The sequence below is a fragment of the Ranitomeya variabilis genome, chromosome 2 (genome assembly GCF_051348905.1).
Source record: "Ranitomeya variabilis isolate aRanVar5 chromosome 2, aRanVar5.hap1, whole genome shotgun sequence".
Taxonomy (NCBI): domain Eukaryota; kingdom Metazoa; phylum Chordata; class Amphibia; order Anura; family Dendrobatidae; genus Ranitomeya; species Ranitomeya variabilis.
In genome coordinates, this window is record NC_135233.1 from 617264741 (window position 1) to 617283778 (window position 19038).

The 19038-nt window shown below is 50.2% G+C and overlaps 1 long non-coding RNA gene across 1 annotated transcript in view; it reads left to right on the plus strand.

Annotated features, from left to right (window-relative positions):
- Positions 1–19038, plus strand: part of LOC143809775 (uncharacterized) — a 142636-nt gene that overhangs the window by 123329 nt on the left and 269 nt on the right. The window lies entirely within an intron of this gene.

Here is a 19038-nt window from a genome sequence, read left to right on the forward strand (position 1 = left end):
TTCCTACAGCAAGACCACCACTCCAGACCGGAATCACTAGGCACAAAGCACAAGCTATAATCGGTGATGCCCAAAGTCCAGTACGACTATTTAAAGGCCGTGGGCGTGACCCAGCCTCCAACCAAATTACCAGCTAGATTAACCCCGAGCAAGCTGGATAAAATCTAGCCGACGCCACTGAGCGTGTAGTGGACGTATGTGGAATTACCGCTGTCTGTCGGATGCCCTAGTGTGAACAGCGTCCGACATGACAGTACCCCGCCTTCTACGAGGGACCCCAGGGCCCTCACAACTTATAGGACCCGGCTTGTCCGGATGGCGGCGGTGAAACATGCTGACCAGCCGGTCCGCATGTATGTCCGAGGCTGGTACCCAGGACCTCTCTTCCGGCCCATAACACGCCAATGTACCAGGTACTGTAATGTGCGGCGTACTACTCGAGAGTCAACCACCTTGGAGACTTCAAACTCCAAATTGCCATCCACCAAGACTGGAGGTGGCATAGGCGCCGTGTCCACAGAACCCACCACCTTTTTTAATAAAGATCTGTGGAACACGTTGTGTATTTTATATACCGTAGGGAGCGTCAAACAGTAGGCTACCGGGTTAATGATGGCGGCAACCCTAAATAGACCAATAAACCTTGGACCCAATTTCAAGGATGTAATCTTGAGTTTTATGTTTTTTGTGGACAACCACACCCAGTCACCCACACTCAGGTCCGGACCTGTCACACGTTTACTGTCAGCCACTCGTTTGTACCTTGCACCTACGCTTAGCAAGCGCTGTTTCACTCTCCTCCACACGGATGCCAGTTGTGCTCCTAACTGGTCCTCCTCCGGGACGCCAGTAGAACCCCCCTGACGCAGAGTACAAAACTGAGGATGGAGCCCGTAAACACAAAAGAACGGGGACTCCCCAGACGATTCCTGACGGTGATTATTTATAGCAAACTCAGCCAAAGGAAGGAACGTCGACCACTCCTCCTGATTGTCAGAAACAAAACAGCGTAAGTACTGCTCCAAATTCTGGTTCATAAGCTCGGTCTGACCATTTGACTGAGGATGAAACGCAGAAGAATGCGACAACTTGATCCCCAGCCGTGAGCAAAAAGCTTTCCAAAATTTTACCACAAACTGAGTACCTCTATCAGACACAATGTCAGACGGGACCCCGTGAAGTCTGACCACCTCCTGCACAAATACCTGAGCCAGAGTCTTAGCATTAGGCAACGAAGGCAAAGTCACAAAATGCGACATCTTTGAGAACCGATCATAAACCACCAGAATGACCGTGTTCCCAGCAGAGGAGGGCAAATCTGTGATAAAATCCATGGAAATCTCCGTCCATGGCCTACTGGGTACCCCAAGAGGATGTAGTGTGCCAGCAGGATGAGAGCGGGACGTCTTAGCCCTAGCGCATGTGGTACATGCTGATACGTACGAGACCATGTCCTGTCGGATTTTGGGCCACCAAAACCGACGCGACACCAACTCCAAGGTACCCCTAACCCCTGGATGGCCAGCCAGGACCGCATCATGATGCTCACCCAAAACCTTTAGGCGAAGATGGAGCGATACTGTCACCACCTCGCGGTCCGGGGCGCCTACTTTCTCTTCCCTGCCCTTTCTTACCTCCGGTCCTGTCCTGAGCCAGCAGGGTCACGCTCCGGTCGTCCGCCGGCGCTCCGGGGTCCGTCCCTGCAGACATGCTGCCCGGGTCCTTGCTCCCTTGTCTGCTGCACTTCCTCCTTCCTCTCCCTCTCCTAGGGAGTGCATAGGGGGCGGGCAGGCGAGCTCTCTGGCTTCTTAAAGGGCCAGCCCGACCCTACTCTCCGCTCCTCCTCCCGGCCTATCACTTGGAGGCTGGAGGGATAAAAGGATCTCAGTCACTCCTGGTCGCCGCCTGGGCAACTTCTATTATCCTGAAGTTGCTTCTCCAGGTCTGGTCTTGCTTGTCTTTCCAGTCCCATTTCCCTGTCTTACTCTGTGTACCTTTTTCCCTAGGTTCGAGCCTGGTCTTCTCAGCATCCTTAATCCCGGATCCTGTGCGGCTTCCTGCAGTCTTCTGCCTGCTTCCAAGTTCCTCATTCTGGCCTGTTTTGTCTCTTCATTTCTTCCCAACCTCCTAGGTCGGTTTAACACAGGTGTCTGCCTCATCGGACCCTCTATTGGTGGTCAAGGGGAAATCCCTGTATAGGGGTCACTCCAAGCCTTGGACTCCTTAGAGGCCCCCTGGTGTTTTGGTCCTGTGGCCTTCCTTTGGGGTGTCTTCCCTAGTATATTTGTATTTCAATACAATAAAGCGTTTGAACCTGCTTTCCTAGTCTGGCTCTCCCTTCCTGGTATCAGCAACCGTTGTATTTGCGGTCCAGTGGGTCCACCCGATAGATCCATCGATAGGGCGTGACAGATTTTGCCCAGGCCATGGACCCCGCTGATGCCAGGTTCGATGCTCAGAGGGAGCTCGCTAGTCTCCGCCAGAGCCAGGAACAGGTTGTTGCGTTCATGCGGACCCTTGAGGCCCGTCTAGGTTCCCCTCAGGGGGTGGATGCATCTTACTCTCATCTTGCAGATCTCCATCAGGAGCTGGATCAACAAGGACGGATGCAGACCCAGATGCTGAATTACATGACGTCTGTGGACGAGCGGCTCTCGAATCTGCAGCGGTCTCCTCCTGCCCCGGTTGCTGCACCCGTGTTGGATCCCGATGCCGTAGGAGGCGTCTTCTCTTCCCCTCGCCTCTGCAAACCCACCAGGTACTCTGGGGATCCAAAAATGTGCAGGGGTTTCATCAACCAATGCCAGCTGCATTTCAGGCTTCTCCCTCATCAATACCCTACGGATGTGGCGAAAGTGGCCTTTCTGGCATCACACCTGGAGGGCGAGGCCTTGGCCTGGTTCAACCCACTACTAGAGAGAGAGGATCCCATTGTATCCGATCTGCGGGCCTTCTTGGACACCTTCCGGAAGATCTTTGATGAGCCAGGTCGGGTGACTTCGGCCACGGAGGAGTTGTTCAATTTACAGCAAGGTACTCTCTCGGTTGGCCAATACGCCATACAGTTTCGCACTTTGGCTTCGGAGCTTCGCTGGTCTGACGAGCCCCTGATCGGTGTCTTCCGGAGAGGGTTATCCAGTCGCCTGATGGACGAGCTTGCCGTACGAGACCTTCCCGGTACCCTGGATGAATACATCTCCCTTGCCATCCGGATGGACCGCCGCCTACAAGAACGCACCAAGGAGAGAACCCAGGAGAGAAGACCTCCTCGATTGGCACCCTCTTTTCAGAGGCCCCTGATACCAGGTAACGCTTCATCTGCCGTAGCACCCGAACCCATGGAGATGGATCGTCTCCGGCTGAGTCCCCGGGAGCGTGAGGAAAGAGTCGCCCGGAGGTTGTGTCTCTATTGTGGTGGCTCCAACCACTTCCGCCGGCAATGTCCCAGAAGACCGGAAAACTCCTCCACCTAGGACAGGTAAGAGAGGCCATCCTAGGTGAGAGTGATACCTCTCAACCGTTAACTGTTTCCAAACAGGTGAGAGTCGGTGACAGGCGGTTCTCAGAGTTGGCGTATTTAGACTCGGGATCTGCAGGTAACTTTGTTCAGCGAGACATGGCTCTCCATCTCGGCATCCCTATACACCCCCTGCAGCATCCCCGCATCATCACCACCATTGACGGAAGACCCCTACAAGGTTCCGTTGAGGGCATTACCAGTGAGGTGGAGCTTCAGATCGGGGCTCTCCATACTGAGAGGATTGTCTTTTATGTGCTACCCTCTCTCTCCCCGCCTTTCATGCTCGGTCTGCCATGGCTGCGTACGCATGAGCCAGTCATAGACTGGCGAAGTGGGGAGGTCCAGCGTTGGGGCTCGGCCTGCCATAGCCGTTGCCTGTTGTTCGTCCGGCCTATCCGTTTGCCTCCCTCACCTACGTCCTTGCCCGGACTTCCGGAGGCCTACTGGGCATATGCGGATGTCTTCGATAAACGAGAAGCAGAGGTCTTGCCTCCGCACAGGCCTTATGATTGTCCCATCGATTTGGTTCCAGGTGCTTCTTTTCCTACAGGACGAATCTACCCTCTGTCCCCTGCTGAGACTCAGGCGATGTCAGAATACGTCACTGACAGCTTGGCCCGGGGATTCATCCAGAGGTTCACATCCCCTGTTGGAGCCAGGTTCTTCTACGTGAAAAAGAAGGACGGGTCTTTGCGTCCTTGCATTGACTACCGCGGATTAAACGCCATCACGGTAAAGAATAAGTACCCACTGCCTCTTATTCCAGAGCTCTTCGATCGGCTCCGGGGAGCCCGGATATTCACCAAGCTGGATCTACGAGGGGCTTACAACCTTGTCCGCATCCGGGCCGGTGACGAGTGGAAAACCGCCTTCAACACCCGTGATGGTCACTTCGAGTACCGGGTGATGCCCTTCGGACTGTGCAATGCACCAGCCGTTTTCCAGGAGTTCGTGAACGACGTCTTCCGTGACCTGTACGTATGTGTAGTGGTATACCTAGATGACATCTTGGTTTTCTCCCCAGACCTACCCACACACAGAAGAGACGTCCGACGAGTTCTCCTTCGATTACGGGAGAACCGCTTGTACGCCAAGTATGAGAAATGCCTCTTCGAGCGGACTTCCCTGCCGTTCCTTGGATACATCGTCTCTGACTCTGGGCTGGAGATGGATCCTGATAAGGTGTCGGCCATCATGAACTGGCCTCGGCCGGTCGGGATCAAAGCCATCCAGCGGTTCTTGGGATTCGCCAACTACTACCGGCAGTTTATTCCGTACTTCTCGGATCTGGTCAAGCCCCTCACAGCACTCACACGCAAGGGAACACCTGCTAATGGATGGACTCCAGAGGCCGAGTGCTCCTTTCTGGCACTCAAACAGGCCTTCTCCTCCGCACCAGCCCTGCACAGGCCCGTCGCGGAGAAGCAGTTCTTTCTGGAGGTGGACGCATCCTCCACAGGTGCCGGGGCCGTCCTCACGCAGAAAGCCGCCTCCGGACGTATGGTCTCTTGCGGTTTCTTTTCGAAGGCCTTTTCCCCCTGTGAGCGGAATTACTCCATTGGTGACCGTGAGTTGCTTGCCATCAAAATGGCCTTGGAGGAGTGGCGTTACCTCCTAGAGGAAGCGGTGCACCCGGTGGTGATCTACACCGACCGCAAGAACTTGGCCTATCTCCAGTCTGCCCTGAGGCTCAATCCTCGCCAGGCCCGTTGGTCCTTATTCTTTGCTCGGTTTGACTACTGTCTTCATTTTCTTCCCGCAGTTAAAAATATCAAGGCTGACGCTCTCTCCCGGTCTTTTCTTACCGACGATCAGGAGGAGGAACCTCGTCCCATCATCGATCCATCCAAGGTGATCATGGTTGCACCACTCCGACTGTCGCAGGTACCCCCAGGTAAGACGCTGGTGCCCGAACTGAATCGAGAACGCGTCCTTCGCTGGGGACATTCCTCCTTACTAGCCGGTCACGCGGGTCTGACAGACTCTACAGTTGATCGGTCGGCACTACTGGTGGCCTGGGATGCGTCAAGAGGTGACAGACTACGTCTCTGCCTGTTCTTCCTGTGCCCGCAACAAGACTCCCAAACGGCTTCCCGCCGGTCAACTCTTACCCTTGCCTATACCATCAAAACCATGGCAACACATTGCGATGGACTTCATCACGGATCTTCCCGCATCCTCCGGGAATACTGTCATCTGGGTCGTGGTGGACAGATTTTCCAAGATGGGTCACTTCGTTTCTCTACCTGGTCTTCCTTCGGCACCCAAGCTGGCCGAGTTGTTTGTTCAACATATCCTCCGGTTGCATGGGTTACCCTCCAACATTGTTTCCGATAGGGGAGTTCAATTCGTGTCCCGATTCTGGCGATCTCTCTGCGGAAAACTCGATATTGCCTTGGACTTCTCTTTGGCTTATCATCCACAGTCTAACGGACAAGTGGAACGGGTAAACCAGGTGTTGGCAGGTTTTCTACGGCACTTTGTCAACGCACACCACGACAACTGGACGTCCCTACTGCCTTGGGCGGAGTTCTCGTACAATAATCATGTTGGTGAGTCCTCTCGTAACACTCCATTTTTTATTGTATATGGGCAGCACCCGAGGATCCCGACTCCCTTGGATATCTCGACTTCCAATCCTGCAGCAGAGGTCGTGGCCCGCGACTTCGCCAACATCTGGAACAAGACTCGTGTAGCTCTTGAGAAAGCATCCCAGCGTATAAAGGACCATGCCGACAAGAGAAGACTTGATGCCCAGATGTTTCAACCGGGTGACAAGGTATGGTTATCAGCCAAGTCCGTCCGCCTTAAGGTGCCCTCCTTCATGCTCGGACCTCGGTACATCGGACCGTTCGAGGTATCCCGGAAACTCAACGATGTGTGCTATCGGCTACGGCTGCCTCCTTCTCTGCGAATACATAATTCTTTCCACCGTTCCCTCCTCAAGCCTGTGATCCTCAACCGCTTCTCCCAGGATCCGGGAGAGCGTCCTCCTCCGATCTCGGCCGATAACGAGTATGAGGTCAGTGCCATTCTAGACGTGAAGAAGAGAGGGCGTGCCACATGGTACCTGGTCGACTGGAAGGGGTTTGGTCTTGAGGAGAGGTCCTGGGAACCGGAGGTCAACGTCCATGCTCCTCGTCCCCTATGTCGGTTCCTTGCCAGTCGCCGCCCTGGGGGGCCTGGAGGGGGGGTACTGTCACCACCTCGCGGTCCAGGGTGCCTACTTTCTCTTCCCCACCTGTTCTTACCTCCTCCGGTCCTGTCTTGAGCCAGCAGGGTCACGCTCCGGTCATCCGCCGGCGCTCCGGGGTCCGTCCCTGCAGACATGCTGCCCGGGTCCTTGCTCCCTTGTCTGCTGCACTTCCTCCTTCCTCTCCCTCTCCTAGGGAGTGCATAGGGGGCGGGCAGGCGAGCTCTCTGGCTTCTTAAAGGGCCAGCCCGACCCTACTCTCCGCTCCTCCCGGCCTATCACTTGGAGGCTGGAGGGATAAAAGGATCTCAGTCACTCCTGGTCGCCGCCTGGGCAACTTCTATTATCCTGAAGTTGCTTCTCCAGGTCTGGTCTTGCTTGTCTTTCCAGTCCCATTTCCCTGTCTTACTCTGTGTACCTTTTTCCCTAGGTTCGAGCCTGGTCTTCTCAGCATCCTTAATCCCGGATCCTGTGCGGCTTCCTGCAGTCTTCTGCCTGCTTCCAAGTTCCTCATTCTGGCCTGTTTTGTCTCTTCATTTCTTCCCAACCTCCTAGGTCGGTTTAACACAGGTGTCTGCCTCATCGGACCCTCTATTGGTGGTCAAGGGGAAATCCCTGTATAGGGGTCACTCCAAGCCTTGGACTCCTTAGAGGCCCCCTGGTGTTTTGGTCCTGTGGCCTTCCTTTGGGGTGTCTTCCCTAGTATATTTGTATTTCAATACAATAAAGCGTTTGAACCTGCTTTCCTAGTCTGGCTCTCCCTTCCTGGTATCAGCAACCGTTGTATTTGCAGTCCAGTGGGTCCACCCGATAGATCCATCGATAGGGCGTGACAGGTACAAACGATTTATATATGGGAAGCTCTGGTGGTACCTCCTCCTGAGCCTCGGCAATCTCAGCCTCAACTTCGGTCGTGAGAGCCGAGACCACTACACCCTTTTGGAGGATGGGTACCGGATCTTCCCGAGGTTCTCCCCCCGGAAAAAACCTGGACAAAGCATCCGCCTTACTGTTCTTAGACCCAGGTCGGTACGTAACAAAAAAGTTGAACCGCGTGAAAAACAATGCCCAGCGAGCCTGCCTGGGGGACAGAAGCTTGGCTGACTCCAAATACAGCAGATTTTTATGGTCGGTGATAACTGTAACCTGATGGACCGACCCCTCCAAAAAGTGTCGCCATTCCTCAAAAGCCAACTTCATAGCCAACAACTCCCTGCTGCCGATATCGTAATTACGTTCGGCAGACGACAGCTTCTTGGAAAAGAAGGCGCAAAGACGCAACTCGCCCAAGGATGAGCCTTGTGACAGCACCGCCCCCACTCCAACCTCAGACGCATCATCTTCCACGGTAAATGGTTTTGATACGTCCAGTTGCACCAGAATGGGGGCCGAAGCAAAACTGTTCTTCAGAAATTCAAATGCGCGCACAGCAGCCTGAGGCCAGGCGGAGAAATTGGTACCCTTTTTCGTCATGTCAGTAAGCGGTTTAGCAATGGTAGAAAAATCCTTGATAAACTTTCTATAATAGTTGGAAAACCCAAGGAACCGCTGGAGTGCTTTTAGGTTATCAGGCCGTTCCCAATGCAGCACCGCTTGCACCTTAGCAGCGTCCATTTTAAACCCTGAAGCAGACACAATATAACCCAAGAAAGGCAACTCCTGAACCGAAAATACACATTTCTCAAGTTTAGCATAGAGCTTATTTTCCCTGAGTAGCTGTAACACCTGCCTCACATGCTCTAAATGAGTATCACGGTCGCATGAATAAATGAGAATGTCATCTAGGTACACAATAACGAATTTCCCCAGAACATGCGAGAATACATCATTTATGAAATGTTGAAAAACTGCAGGCACGTTTGTCAACCCAAATAGCATCACCAAATTTTCAAAATGACCCTCAGGAGTATTAAAAGCCGTCTTCCACTCCATCTTTACGGACTCTTATGAGGTTGTACGCCCCCCTGAGCTCAAGCTTGGAAAACCACTTAGCACCAGCCACCTGGTTGAACAAATCAGGTATCAGCGGCATAGGGTATGGATCACGAACCGTAATCTGGTTTAACTCCCTGAAATCTAGACACGGGCGTAGTCCGCCATCTTTCTTTTTAATGAAGAACCACCCCGCTGCCACCGGCGAGGACGAAGGCCTGATGTGCCCTTTGCTCAGACTCTCAGCAATGTAGTCTTTTAACGCTTGCCTCTTAGGACCAGAGATGTTGAACATCCTAGCTTTCGGCAATTCGGCCCCTGGTTTAAACCTAATAGTACAGTCATGGGGTCGATGTGGTAGCAATTCTGAGCAACCCATCTCTGAGAACACATCCGCAAAATCCAGCAGTGACTCAGGAATGCTTGGAGTCACAGCGGACACACATGTGGCCAGGCAATTCTCCTGGCAAAATCCGCTCCACTGAATTATGTCCTGAGTTTTCCAGTCAAAAACCGGGTTGTGCATAGATAACCATGGAAAACCCAGAACCATTTGTGCAGGAAGATTACTGAGTACCCTACATGTAACCTGCTCAGAATGTAGGACCCCAATGTGGAGTTTCACCTCAGCCACAAACTCAGTAATCTCCCCCTGTGGGAGAGGGGTAGCATTGATGGTGACCACCTGGATAGGATGAGGCAATTTTTCGACCGTGAACACGGCCGTGCACGCAAATTCCTCATCAATGAGATTAGTGGCCGAACCACTATCCACAAAAACAGTGATTGGCAGCTCTCTGCCAGCAACCATAACTCTGGCAGGGAGCATACATTGAGAGACCACCATGGAGGATATGCATAAACTCAGATTGGCCTCCTCCACACCCTCTGAGCTTAGTAGTTTTCCGCCGTTGCGCTTTTCTTAGAAAACAGAGGACAAGCATTTACATAATGCCCCTTTTTACCACAGCAAAAACAGGCTCCCTGCTTCCTGAGCGAGGGGGCTTGCTGACGTGACACCCCTGTGATTTGCATAGGCTCCGTGGGCTCACCTGCAGCAACCTCACGTGCACCTACGACCTCCCCCATAGGTGGCGTCTCTAGCGCCCCCTGACGCAAACGGCGATCAATGCGGACAACAAGACTCATGGCAGACTCTAGAGAAGCAGGAGTCTCATAAATCAGAAGGGCTTGTTTAACCCTTCTCGAAACCCCATATACAAACTGAATCCGCAGCGCGGGTCATTCCATTGTGTGTCCACCGCCCAACGTCGAAATTCAGAACAGTAATCCTCCACCATTCGCTCCCCCTGGCGGAGAGCACGTATTTTAGATTCTGCTAGAGCCAATCTGTCAGGATCATCATATATGAGTCCAAGAGCAGAAAAAAAAAAACTCCACTGAGTTAAATGCAGCTGAATCAGAAGGTAATGAAAACGCCCATGCTTGGGGATCTCCGTTTAGTAATGACAAAACCAAGCCCACACGCTGAGCCTCATTACCTGAGGAAAGCGGGTGCATACGAAAATATAATTTGCAAGCTTCACAGAAAACAACAAATTTACTGCGTTCCCCAGCAAACCTCTCAGGTAAAGGGATTTTTGGCTCTGCAACTCTACCTGCAGTTTCCACTTGCACACCACAAGACCCTGTTGCTGAACTGCCCCCTTCAATTCAGTGACCTGTAAGGACAGCGCCTCCAACTGGCGGGTTATGGAAGTCATGGGATCCATGACATAAAAAAAACACCTTTTTTTTTCTTTTTTCTTTTTTTCTATTTGGGCCGATTATAATGTTACAGGAGTACTGGGTAGACTAAGGCTGGTTACCCGGGCCCCTGCGATATCCCTCAGGCTAGGGAAACCCTGTCTGTCCCTTTCCCAGAAGTTACACTAAAGGTGTGCATGTCTGGGCCGCCAGGCCTGACCCTGTCTCCTGTTTCAGCCCTAAGCTGAAACCACCACCCGCCGCCCAGTGAAGAGACCACACACCAATCCCCACAGAAAGCACAGACAAGGAAAACTGAAAAACACACCACGCCGCAGACACACAGGAATACACTATAATGTGCACAGGGCAAAACAAATACAAATATAGGAAGGAGGAATATGACAAAGGATAATACACCACCAGATACGATATTCCTACAGCAAGACCACCACTCCAGACCGGAATCACTAGACACAAAGCACAAGCTATAATCGGCGATGCCCAAAGTCCAGTATGATTATTTAAAGGCCGTGGGCGTGACCCAGCCTCCAACCAAATTACCAGCTAGATTAACCCCGAGCAAGCTGGATAAAATCTAGCTGACGCCACTGAGCATGTAGTGGACGTATGTGGAATTACCGCTGTCTGTCGGACGCCCTAGTGTGAACAGCATCCGACATGACAGTATATTAACAATAAACATGCGTTTACTGTGCTTTGTGAAGAATAATGTGATGCTTAATCTCAGAATGCTGTACATTAGTCAGTCACATATAGGGGAGGGCTCCCTGTGTACAGAGATACATGGTAATAGTGAAACCACCACTAGGGGGAGCTCCCTGTATACAGAGATACATGATAAGATTCTGTCTGCAGTCACCACTAGGGGGAGCTCCCTGTATATAGAGATACATGATGAGGTCCGGTCTGCAGCCACCACTAGGGGGAGCTCTGTTATGGTTCTCAATGGCAAGAGAACATAGCCCAGCAAACATAAGAACTAGCTCTTGGAAGGATGGAAACTAAACTGACCATGAACTAAACCTGCCGCACAACTAACAGTAGCCGGGTAGCGTAGCCTGCGGTTTATCCCTAGACGCCCAGCGCCGGCCGGAGGACTAACTAATCCTGGCAGAGGAAAATATAGTCCTGGCTCACCTCTAGAGAAATTTCCCCGAAAGGCAGACAGAGGCCCCCACAAATATTGGCGGTGATTTTAGATGAAATGACAAACGTAGTATGAAAATAGGTTTAGCAAAATTGAGGTCCGCTTACTAGATAGCAGGAAGACAGAAAGGGCACTTTCATGGTCAGCTGAAAACCCTATCAAAACACCATTCTGAAATTACTTTAAGACTCTAGTATTAACTCATAACATCAGAGTGGCAATTTCAGATCACAAGAGCTTTCCAGACACAGAAACGAAACTACAGCTGTGAACTGGAACAAAATGCAAAAACAAACAAGGACTAAAGTCCAACTTAGCTGGGAGTTGTCTAGCAGCAGGAACATGCACAGAAAGGCTTCTGATTACAATGTTGACCGGCATGGAAGTGACAGAGGAGCAAGGCTAAATAGCGACTCCCACATCCTGATGGAAACAGGTGAACAGAGAGGATGATGCACACCAGTTCAATTCCACCAGTGGCCACCGGGGGAGCCCAAAATCCAATTTCACAACAGTACCCCCCCCTCAAGGAGGGGGCACCGAACCCTCACCAGAACCACCAGGGCGATCAGGATGAGCCCTATGAAAGGCACGGACCAAATCGGAGGCATGAACATCAGAGGCAGTCACCCAAGAATTATCCTCCTGACCGTATCCCTTCCATTTGACCAGATACTGGAGTTTCCGTCTGGAAACACGGGAGTCCAAGATTTTTTCCACAACGTACTCCAACTCGCCCTCAACCAACACCGGAGCAGGAGGCTCAACAGAAGGCACAACCGGTACCTCATACCTGCGCAATAATGACCGATGAAAAACATTATGAATAGAAAAAGATGCAGGGAGGTCCAAACGGAAGGACACAGGGTTAAGAATCTCCAATATCTTGTACGGGCCGATGAACCGAGGCTTAAACTTGGGAGAAGAAACCCTCATAGGGACAAAACGAGAAGACAACCACACCAAGTCCCCAACACAAAGCCGAGGACCAACCCGACGCCGGCGGTTGGCAAAAAGCTGAGTCTTCTCCTGGGACAACTTCAAATTGTCCACTACCTGCCCCCAAATCTGATGCAACCTCTCCACCACAGCATCCACTCCAGGACAATCCGAAGATTCCACCTGACCAGAAGAAAATCGAGGATGAAACCCCGAATTACAGAAAAAGGGAGACACCAAGGTGGCAGAGCTGGCCCGATTATTGAGGGCAAACTCCGCTAAAGGCAAAAAAGCAACCCAATCATCCTGATCTGCAGACACAAAACACCTCAAATATGTCTCCAAGGTCTGATTCGTCCGCTCGGTCTGGCCATTAGTCTGAGGATGGAAAGCAGACGAGAAAGACAAATCTATGCCCATCCTAGCACAGAATGCTCGCCAAAATCTAGACACGAATTGGGTACCTCTGTCAGAAACGATATTCTCCGGAATACCATGCAAACGGACCACATTTTGAAAAAACAGAGGAACCAACTCGGAAGAAGAAGGCAACTTAGGCAAGGGAACCAAATGGACCATCTTAGAGAAACGATCACACACCACCCAGATGACAGACATCTTCTGAGAAACAGGAAGATCCGAAATAAAATCCATCGAGATGTGCGTCCAGGGTCTCTTCGGGATAGGCAAGGGCAACAACAATCCACTAGCCCGAGAACAACAAGGCTTGGCCCGAGCACAAACGTCACAAGACTGCACGAAGCCTCGCACATCTCGAGACAGGGAAGGCCACCAGAAGGACCTTGCCACCAAATCCCTGGTACCAAAGATTCCAGGATGACCTGCCAACGCAGAAGAATGAACCTCAGAAATGACTTTACTGGTCCAATCATCAGGAACAAACAGTCTACCAGGTGGGCAACGATCAGGTCTATCCGCCTGAAACTCCTGCAAGGCCCGCCGCAGGTCTGGAGAAACGGCAGACAATATCACTCCATCCTTAAGGATACCTGTAGGTTCAGAATTACCAGGGGAGTCAGGCTCAAAACTCCTAGAAAGGGCATCCGCCTTAACATTCTTAGAACCCGGCAGGTAGGACACCACAAAATTAAACCGAGAGAAAAACAACGACCAGCGCGCCTGTCTAGGATTCAGGCGTCTGGCGGACTCAAGATAAATTAGATTTTTGTGGTCAGTCAATACCACCACCTGATGTCTAGCCCCCTCAAGCCAATGACGCCACTCCTCAAAAGCCCACTTCATGGCCAAAAGCTCCCGATTCCCAACATCATAATTCCGCTCGGCGGGCGAAAATTTACGCGAGAAAAAAAGCACAAGGTCTCATCACGGAGCAATCGGAACTTCTCTGCGACAAAACCGCTCCAGCTCCGATTTCAGAAGCGTCGACCTCAACCTGAAAAGGAAGAGCAACATCAGGCTGACGCAACACAGGGGCGGAAGAAAAGCGGCGCTTAAGCTCCCGAAAGGCCTCCACAGCAGCAGGGGACCAATCAGCAACATCAGCACCCTTCTTAGTCAAATCAGTCAATGGTTTAACAACATCAGAAAAACCAGCAATAAATCGACGATAAAAGTTAGCAAAGCCCAAAAATTTCTGAAGACTCTTAAGAGAAGAGGGTTGCGTCCAATCACAAATATCCTGAACCTTGACAGGATCCATCTCGATGGAAGTGGGGGAAAAAATATATCCCAAAAAGGAAATCTTTTGAACCCCAAAAACGCACTTAGAACCCTTCACACACAAGGAATTAGACCGCAAAACCTGAAAAACCCTCCTGACCTGCTGGACATGAGAGTCCCAGTCATCCGAAAAAATCAAAATATCATCCAGATACACAATCATAAATTTATCCAAATAATCACGGAAAATGTCATGCATAAAGGACTGAAAGACTGAAGGGGCATTTGAAAGACCAAAAGGCATCACCAAATACTCAAAGTGGCCCTCGGGCGTATTAAATGCGGTTTTCCACTCATCCCCCTGCTTAATTCGCACCAAAGTATACGCCCCACGGAGATCTATCTTAGAGAACCACTTGGCCCCCTTTATGCGAGCAAACAAATCAGTCAGCAGTGGCAACGGATATTGATATTTAACCGTGATTTTATTCAAAAGCCGATAATCAATGCACGGCCTCAAAGAGCCATCTTTCTTAGCCACAAAGAAAAAACCGGCTCCTAAGGGAGATGACGAAGGACGAATATGTCCCTTTTCCAAGGACTCCTTTATATATTCTCGCATAGCAGCATGTTCAGGCACAGACAGATTAAATAAACGACCCTTAGGGTATTTACTACCCGGAATCAAATCTATGGCACAATCGCACTCCCGGTGCGGAGGTAATGAACCAAGCTTAGGTTCTTCAAAAACGTCACGATATTCAGTCAAGAATTCAGGAATCTCAGAGGGAATAGATGATGAAATGGAAACCACAGGTACGTCCCCATGCGTCCCCTTACATCCCCAGCTTAACACAGACATAGCTTTCCAGTCAAGGACTGGGTTATGAGATTGCAGCCATGGCAATCCAAGCACCAACACATCATGTAGGTTATACAGCACAAGAAAGCGAATAATCTCCTGGTGATCCGGATTAATCCGCATAGTTACTTGTGTCCAGTATTGTGGTTTATTGCTAGCCAATGGGGTGGAGTCAATCCCCTTCAGGGGTATAGGAGTTTCAAGAGGCTCCAAATCATACCCACAGCGTTTGGCAAAGGACCAATCCATAAGACTCAAAGCGGCGCCAGAGTCGACATAGGCATCCGCGGTAATAGATGATAAAGAACAAATCAGGGTCACAGATAGAATAAATTTAGACTGTAAAGTGCCAATTGAAACAGACTTATCAAGCTTCTTAGTACGCTTAGAGCATGCTGATATAACATGAGTTGAATCACCGCAATAGAAGCACAACCCATTTTTTCGTCTAAAATTCTGCCGTTCACTTCTGGACAGAATTCTATCACATTGCATATTCTCTGGCGTCTTCTCAGTAGACACCGCCAAATGGTGCACAGGTTTGCGCTCCCGCAGACGCCTATCGATCTGGATAGCCATTGTCATGGACTCATTCAGACCCGCAGGCACAGGGAACCCCACCATAACATCCTTAATGGCATCAGAGAGACCCTCTCTGAAATTCGCCGCCAGGGCGCACTCATTCCACTGAGTAAGCACAGCCCATTTACGGAATTTCTGGCAGTATATTTCAGCTTCGTCTTGCCCCTGAGATAGGGACATCAAGGCCTTTTCCGCCTGAAGCTCTAACTGAGGTTCCTCATAAAGCAACCCCAAGGCCAGAAAAAACGCATCCACATTGAGCAACGCAGGATCCCCTGGAGCCAATGCAAAAGCCCAATCCTGAGGGTCGCCCCGGAGCAAGGAAATCACAATCCTGACCTGCTGAGCAGGATCTCCAGCAGAGCGAGATTTCAGGGACAAAAACAACTTGCAATTATTTTTGAAATTTTGAAAGCAAGATCTATTCCCCGAGAAAAATTCAGGCAAAGGAATTCTAGGTTCAGATATAGGAACATGAACAACAAAATCTTGTAAATTTTGAACTTTCGTGGTGAGATTATTCAAACCTGCAGCTAAACTCTGAATATCCATTTTAAACAGGTGAACACAGAGCCATTCCAGGATTAGAAGGAGAGAGAGAGAGAGAAAGGCTGCAATATAGGCAGACTTGCAAGAGATTCAATTACAAGCACACTCAGAACTGAAGGAAAAAAAAAAAAAAATCTTCAGCAGACTTCTCTTTTCTCTCCTTTCTCTGTCAATTAATTTAACCCTTTAGGGCCGGTCAAACTGTTATGGTTCTCAATGGCAAGAGAACATAGCCCAGCAAACATAAGAACTAGCTCTTGGAAGGATGGAAACTAAACTGACCATGAACTAAACCTGCCGCACAACTAACAGTAGCCGGGTAGCGTAGCCTGCGGTTTATCCCTAGACGCCCAGCGCCGGCCGGAGGACTAACTAATCCTGGCAGAGGAAAATATAGTCCTGGCTCACCTCTAGAGAAATTTCCCCGAAAGGCAGACAGAGGCCCCCACAAATATTGGCGGTGATTTTAGATGAAATGACAAACGTAGTATGAAAATAGGTTTAGCAAAATTGAGGTCCGCTTACTAGATAGCAGGAAGACAGAAAGGGCACTTTCATGGTCAGCTGAAAACCCTATCAAAACACCATCCTGAAATTACTTTAAGACTCTAGTATTAACTCATAACATCAGAGTGGCAATTTCAGATCACAAGAGCTTTCCAGACACAGAAACGAAACTACAGCTGTGAACTGGAACAAAATGCAAAAACAAACAAGGACTAAAGTCCAACTTAGCTGGGAGTTGTCTAGCAGCAGGAACATGCACAGAAAGGCTTCTGATTACAATGTTGACCGGCATGGAAGTGACAGAGGAGCAAGGCTAAATAGCGACTCCCACATCCTGATGGAAACAGGTGAACAGAGAGGATGATGCACACCAGTTCAATTCCACCAGTGGCCACCGGGGGAGCCCAAAATCCAATTTCACAACAGAGCTCCCTGTATACAGAGATACAGGATAAGATACTGTCTGCAGTCACCACTAGGGGGAGCTCCCTGTATACAAAGATACAGGATAAGATACTGTCTGCAGTCACCACTAGGGGGAGCTCTCTGTATACAGAGATACATGATAAGATCCTGTCTGCAGCCACCACTAGGGGGAGCGCCCTGTATACAGAGATATATGATAAGATCCTGCCTGCAGCCACCACTAGGGGGAGCTCCCTGTATACAGAGATGCATGATAAGATCCTGTGCAGCCACCACTAGGGGGAGCTCCCTGTATACAGAGATGCATGATAAGATCCTTTCTGCAGCCACCACTAGGGGGAGCGCCCTGTATACAGAGATATGTGATACTAGATTGTGGCCCGATTCTAACGCATCGGGTATTCTAGAATATGCATGTCCTCGTAGTATATGGACAATGATGATTCCAGAATTCGTGGCAGACTGTGCCCGTCGCTGATTGGTCGAGGCAACCTTTATGAGACGCGGGATTTCCATTATGACATCATCGTCGCCATGCTGTGCCCGTCGCTGATTGGTCGAGGCCTGGCGGCCTCGACCAATCAGTGACGCGGGATTTCCAGGACAGACAGACAGACAGACAGAAAAACCCTTAGACAATTATATATATAGATGATTCTGTCTGCAGCCACCACTTGGGGGAGCTCCCTGTATACAGAGATACATGATAAGATCCTGTCTGCAGCCACCACTAGGGGGCGCTCCCTGTATACAGAGATACATGATAAGATTCTGTCTGCAGCCACCACTAGGGGGTGCTCCCTGTATACAGAGATACATGATAAGATTCTGTCTGCAGCCACCACTAGGGGGAGCTCCCTGTATACAGAGATACATGATAAGATTCTGTCTGCAGCCACCACTAGGGGGAGCTCCCTATATACAGAGATACATGATAAGATTCTGTCTGCAGCCACCACTTGGGGGAGCTTTAAAAGGTGATGGAAGGGCTCCTGTTCGGACGTCATCTTCTGTTAGGCTAAGTTCACACGTTGCAGAATTGCAGCGGAAATATCCGTGGCAATTCTGCGCCTCCTGCCGTGGGTATATCGCATGCAGAATTTGCATGCATATACCCGCAGAAAACTAGCGTTTTGCAAGCATAATTAGCTTGCAGAATGCTAGAGTTTTCCAAGCATCGCTTGGAAAACTGACTGACAGGTTGGTCACACTTGTCAAACATAGTGTTTGACAAGTGTGACCAACTTTTTACTATAGATGCTGCCTATGCAGCATCTATAGTAAAAGATAGAATGTTTAAAAATAATAAAAAAAATGGTTATACTCACCTGCAGACCTCAGCGGCGTCTGTTCCTATAGCTGTTGTGCGGTGAAGGGCCTGAGATGACGTCATTGGTCGCGTGAGCGGTCACATGCGGTCTCGCGACCAATCACAAGACACTGACGTCATCACAGGTCCTTCACCGCCCAGCAGCTATAGGAACCGAAGCGGCAGCGTGCAGCGGAGAGGCCGGAAGACTGCGGGGGACATCGAGGGTGAGTATATCGCTATTTTTTATTTTAATTCTTTTATTTTTTACCAATTATATGGTGCCCAGTCCGTGGAGGAGAGTCTCCTCTCCTCCACCCTGGGTACCAACCGCACATGATCTGCTTACTTCCCGCATGGTGTGCACAGCCCCGTGCGGGAAGTAAGCAGATCAATGCACTCCTATGGGTGCAGAATCGCCGCGATTCCGCAATTTTAATGAACATGCTGCGTTTTTTTCTGGAATGCGATTCCGCTCAGGAAAAAAATGCAGCATGTGCACAAAAAATGCGGAATGCATTCTATTACATAGGATGCTTAATGTTAGCGTTTTTTTCGCGATTTTATAGCGTTTTTATAGCGAAAAACCGCGAAAAAAACGCAAAAAATATGCTACGTGTGCACACAGCCTTACAGTGTTACAATTCTTTAGTTCCTATTTTTCTCTGTTTCTTGCTGGGTGACATCAGGTAATAGTAGT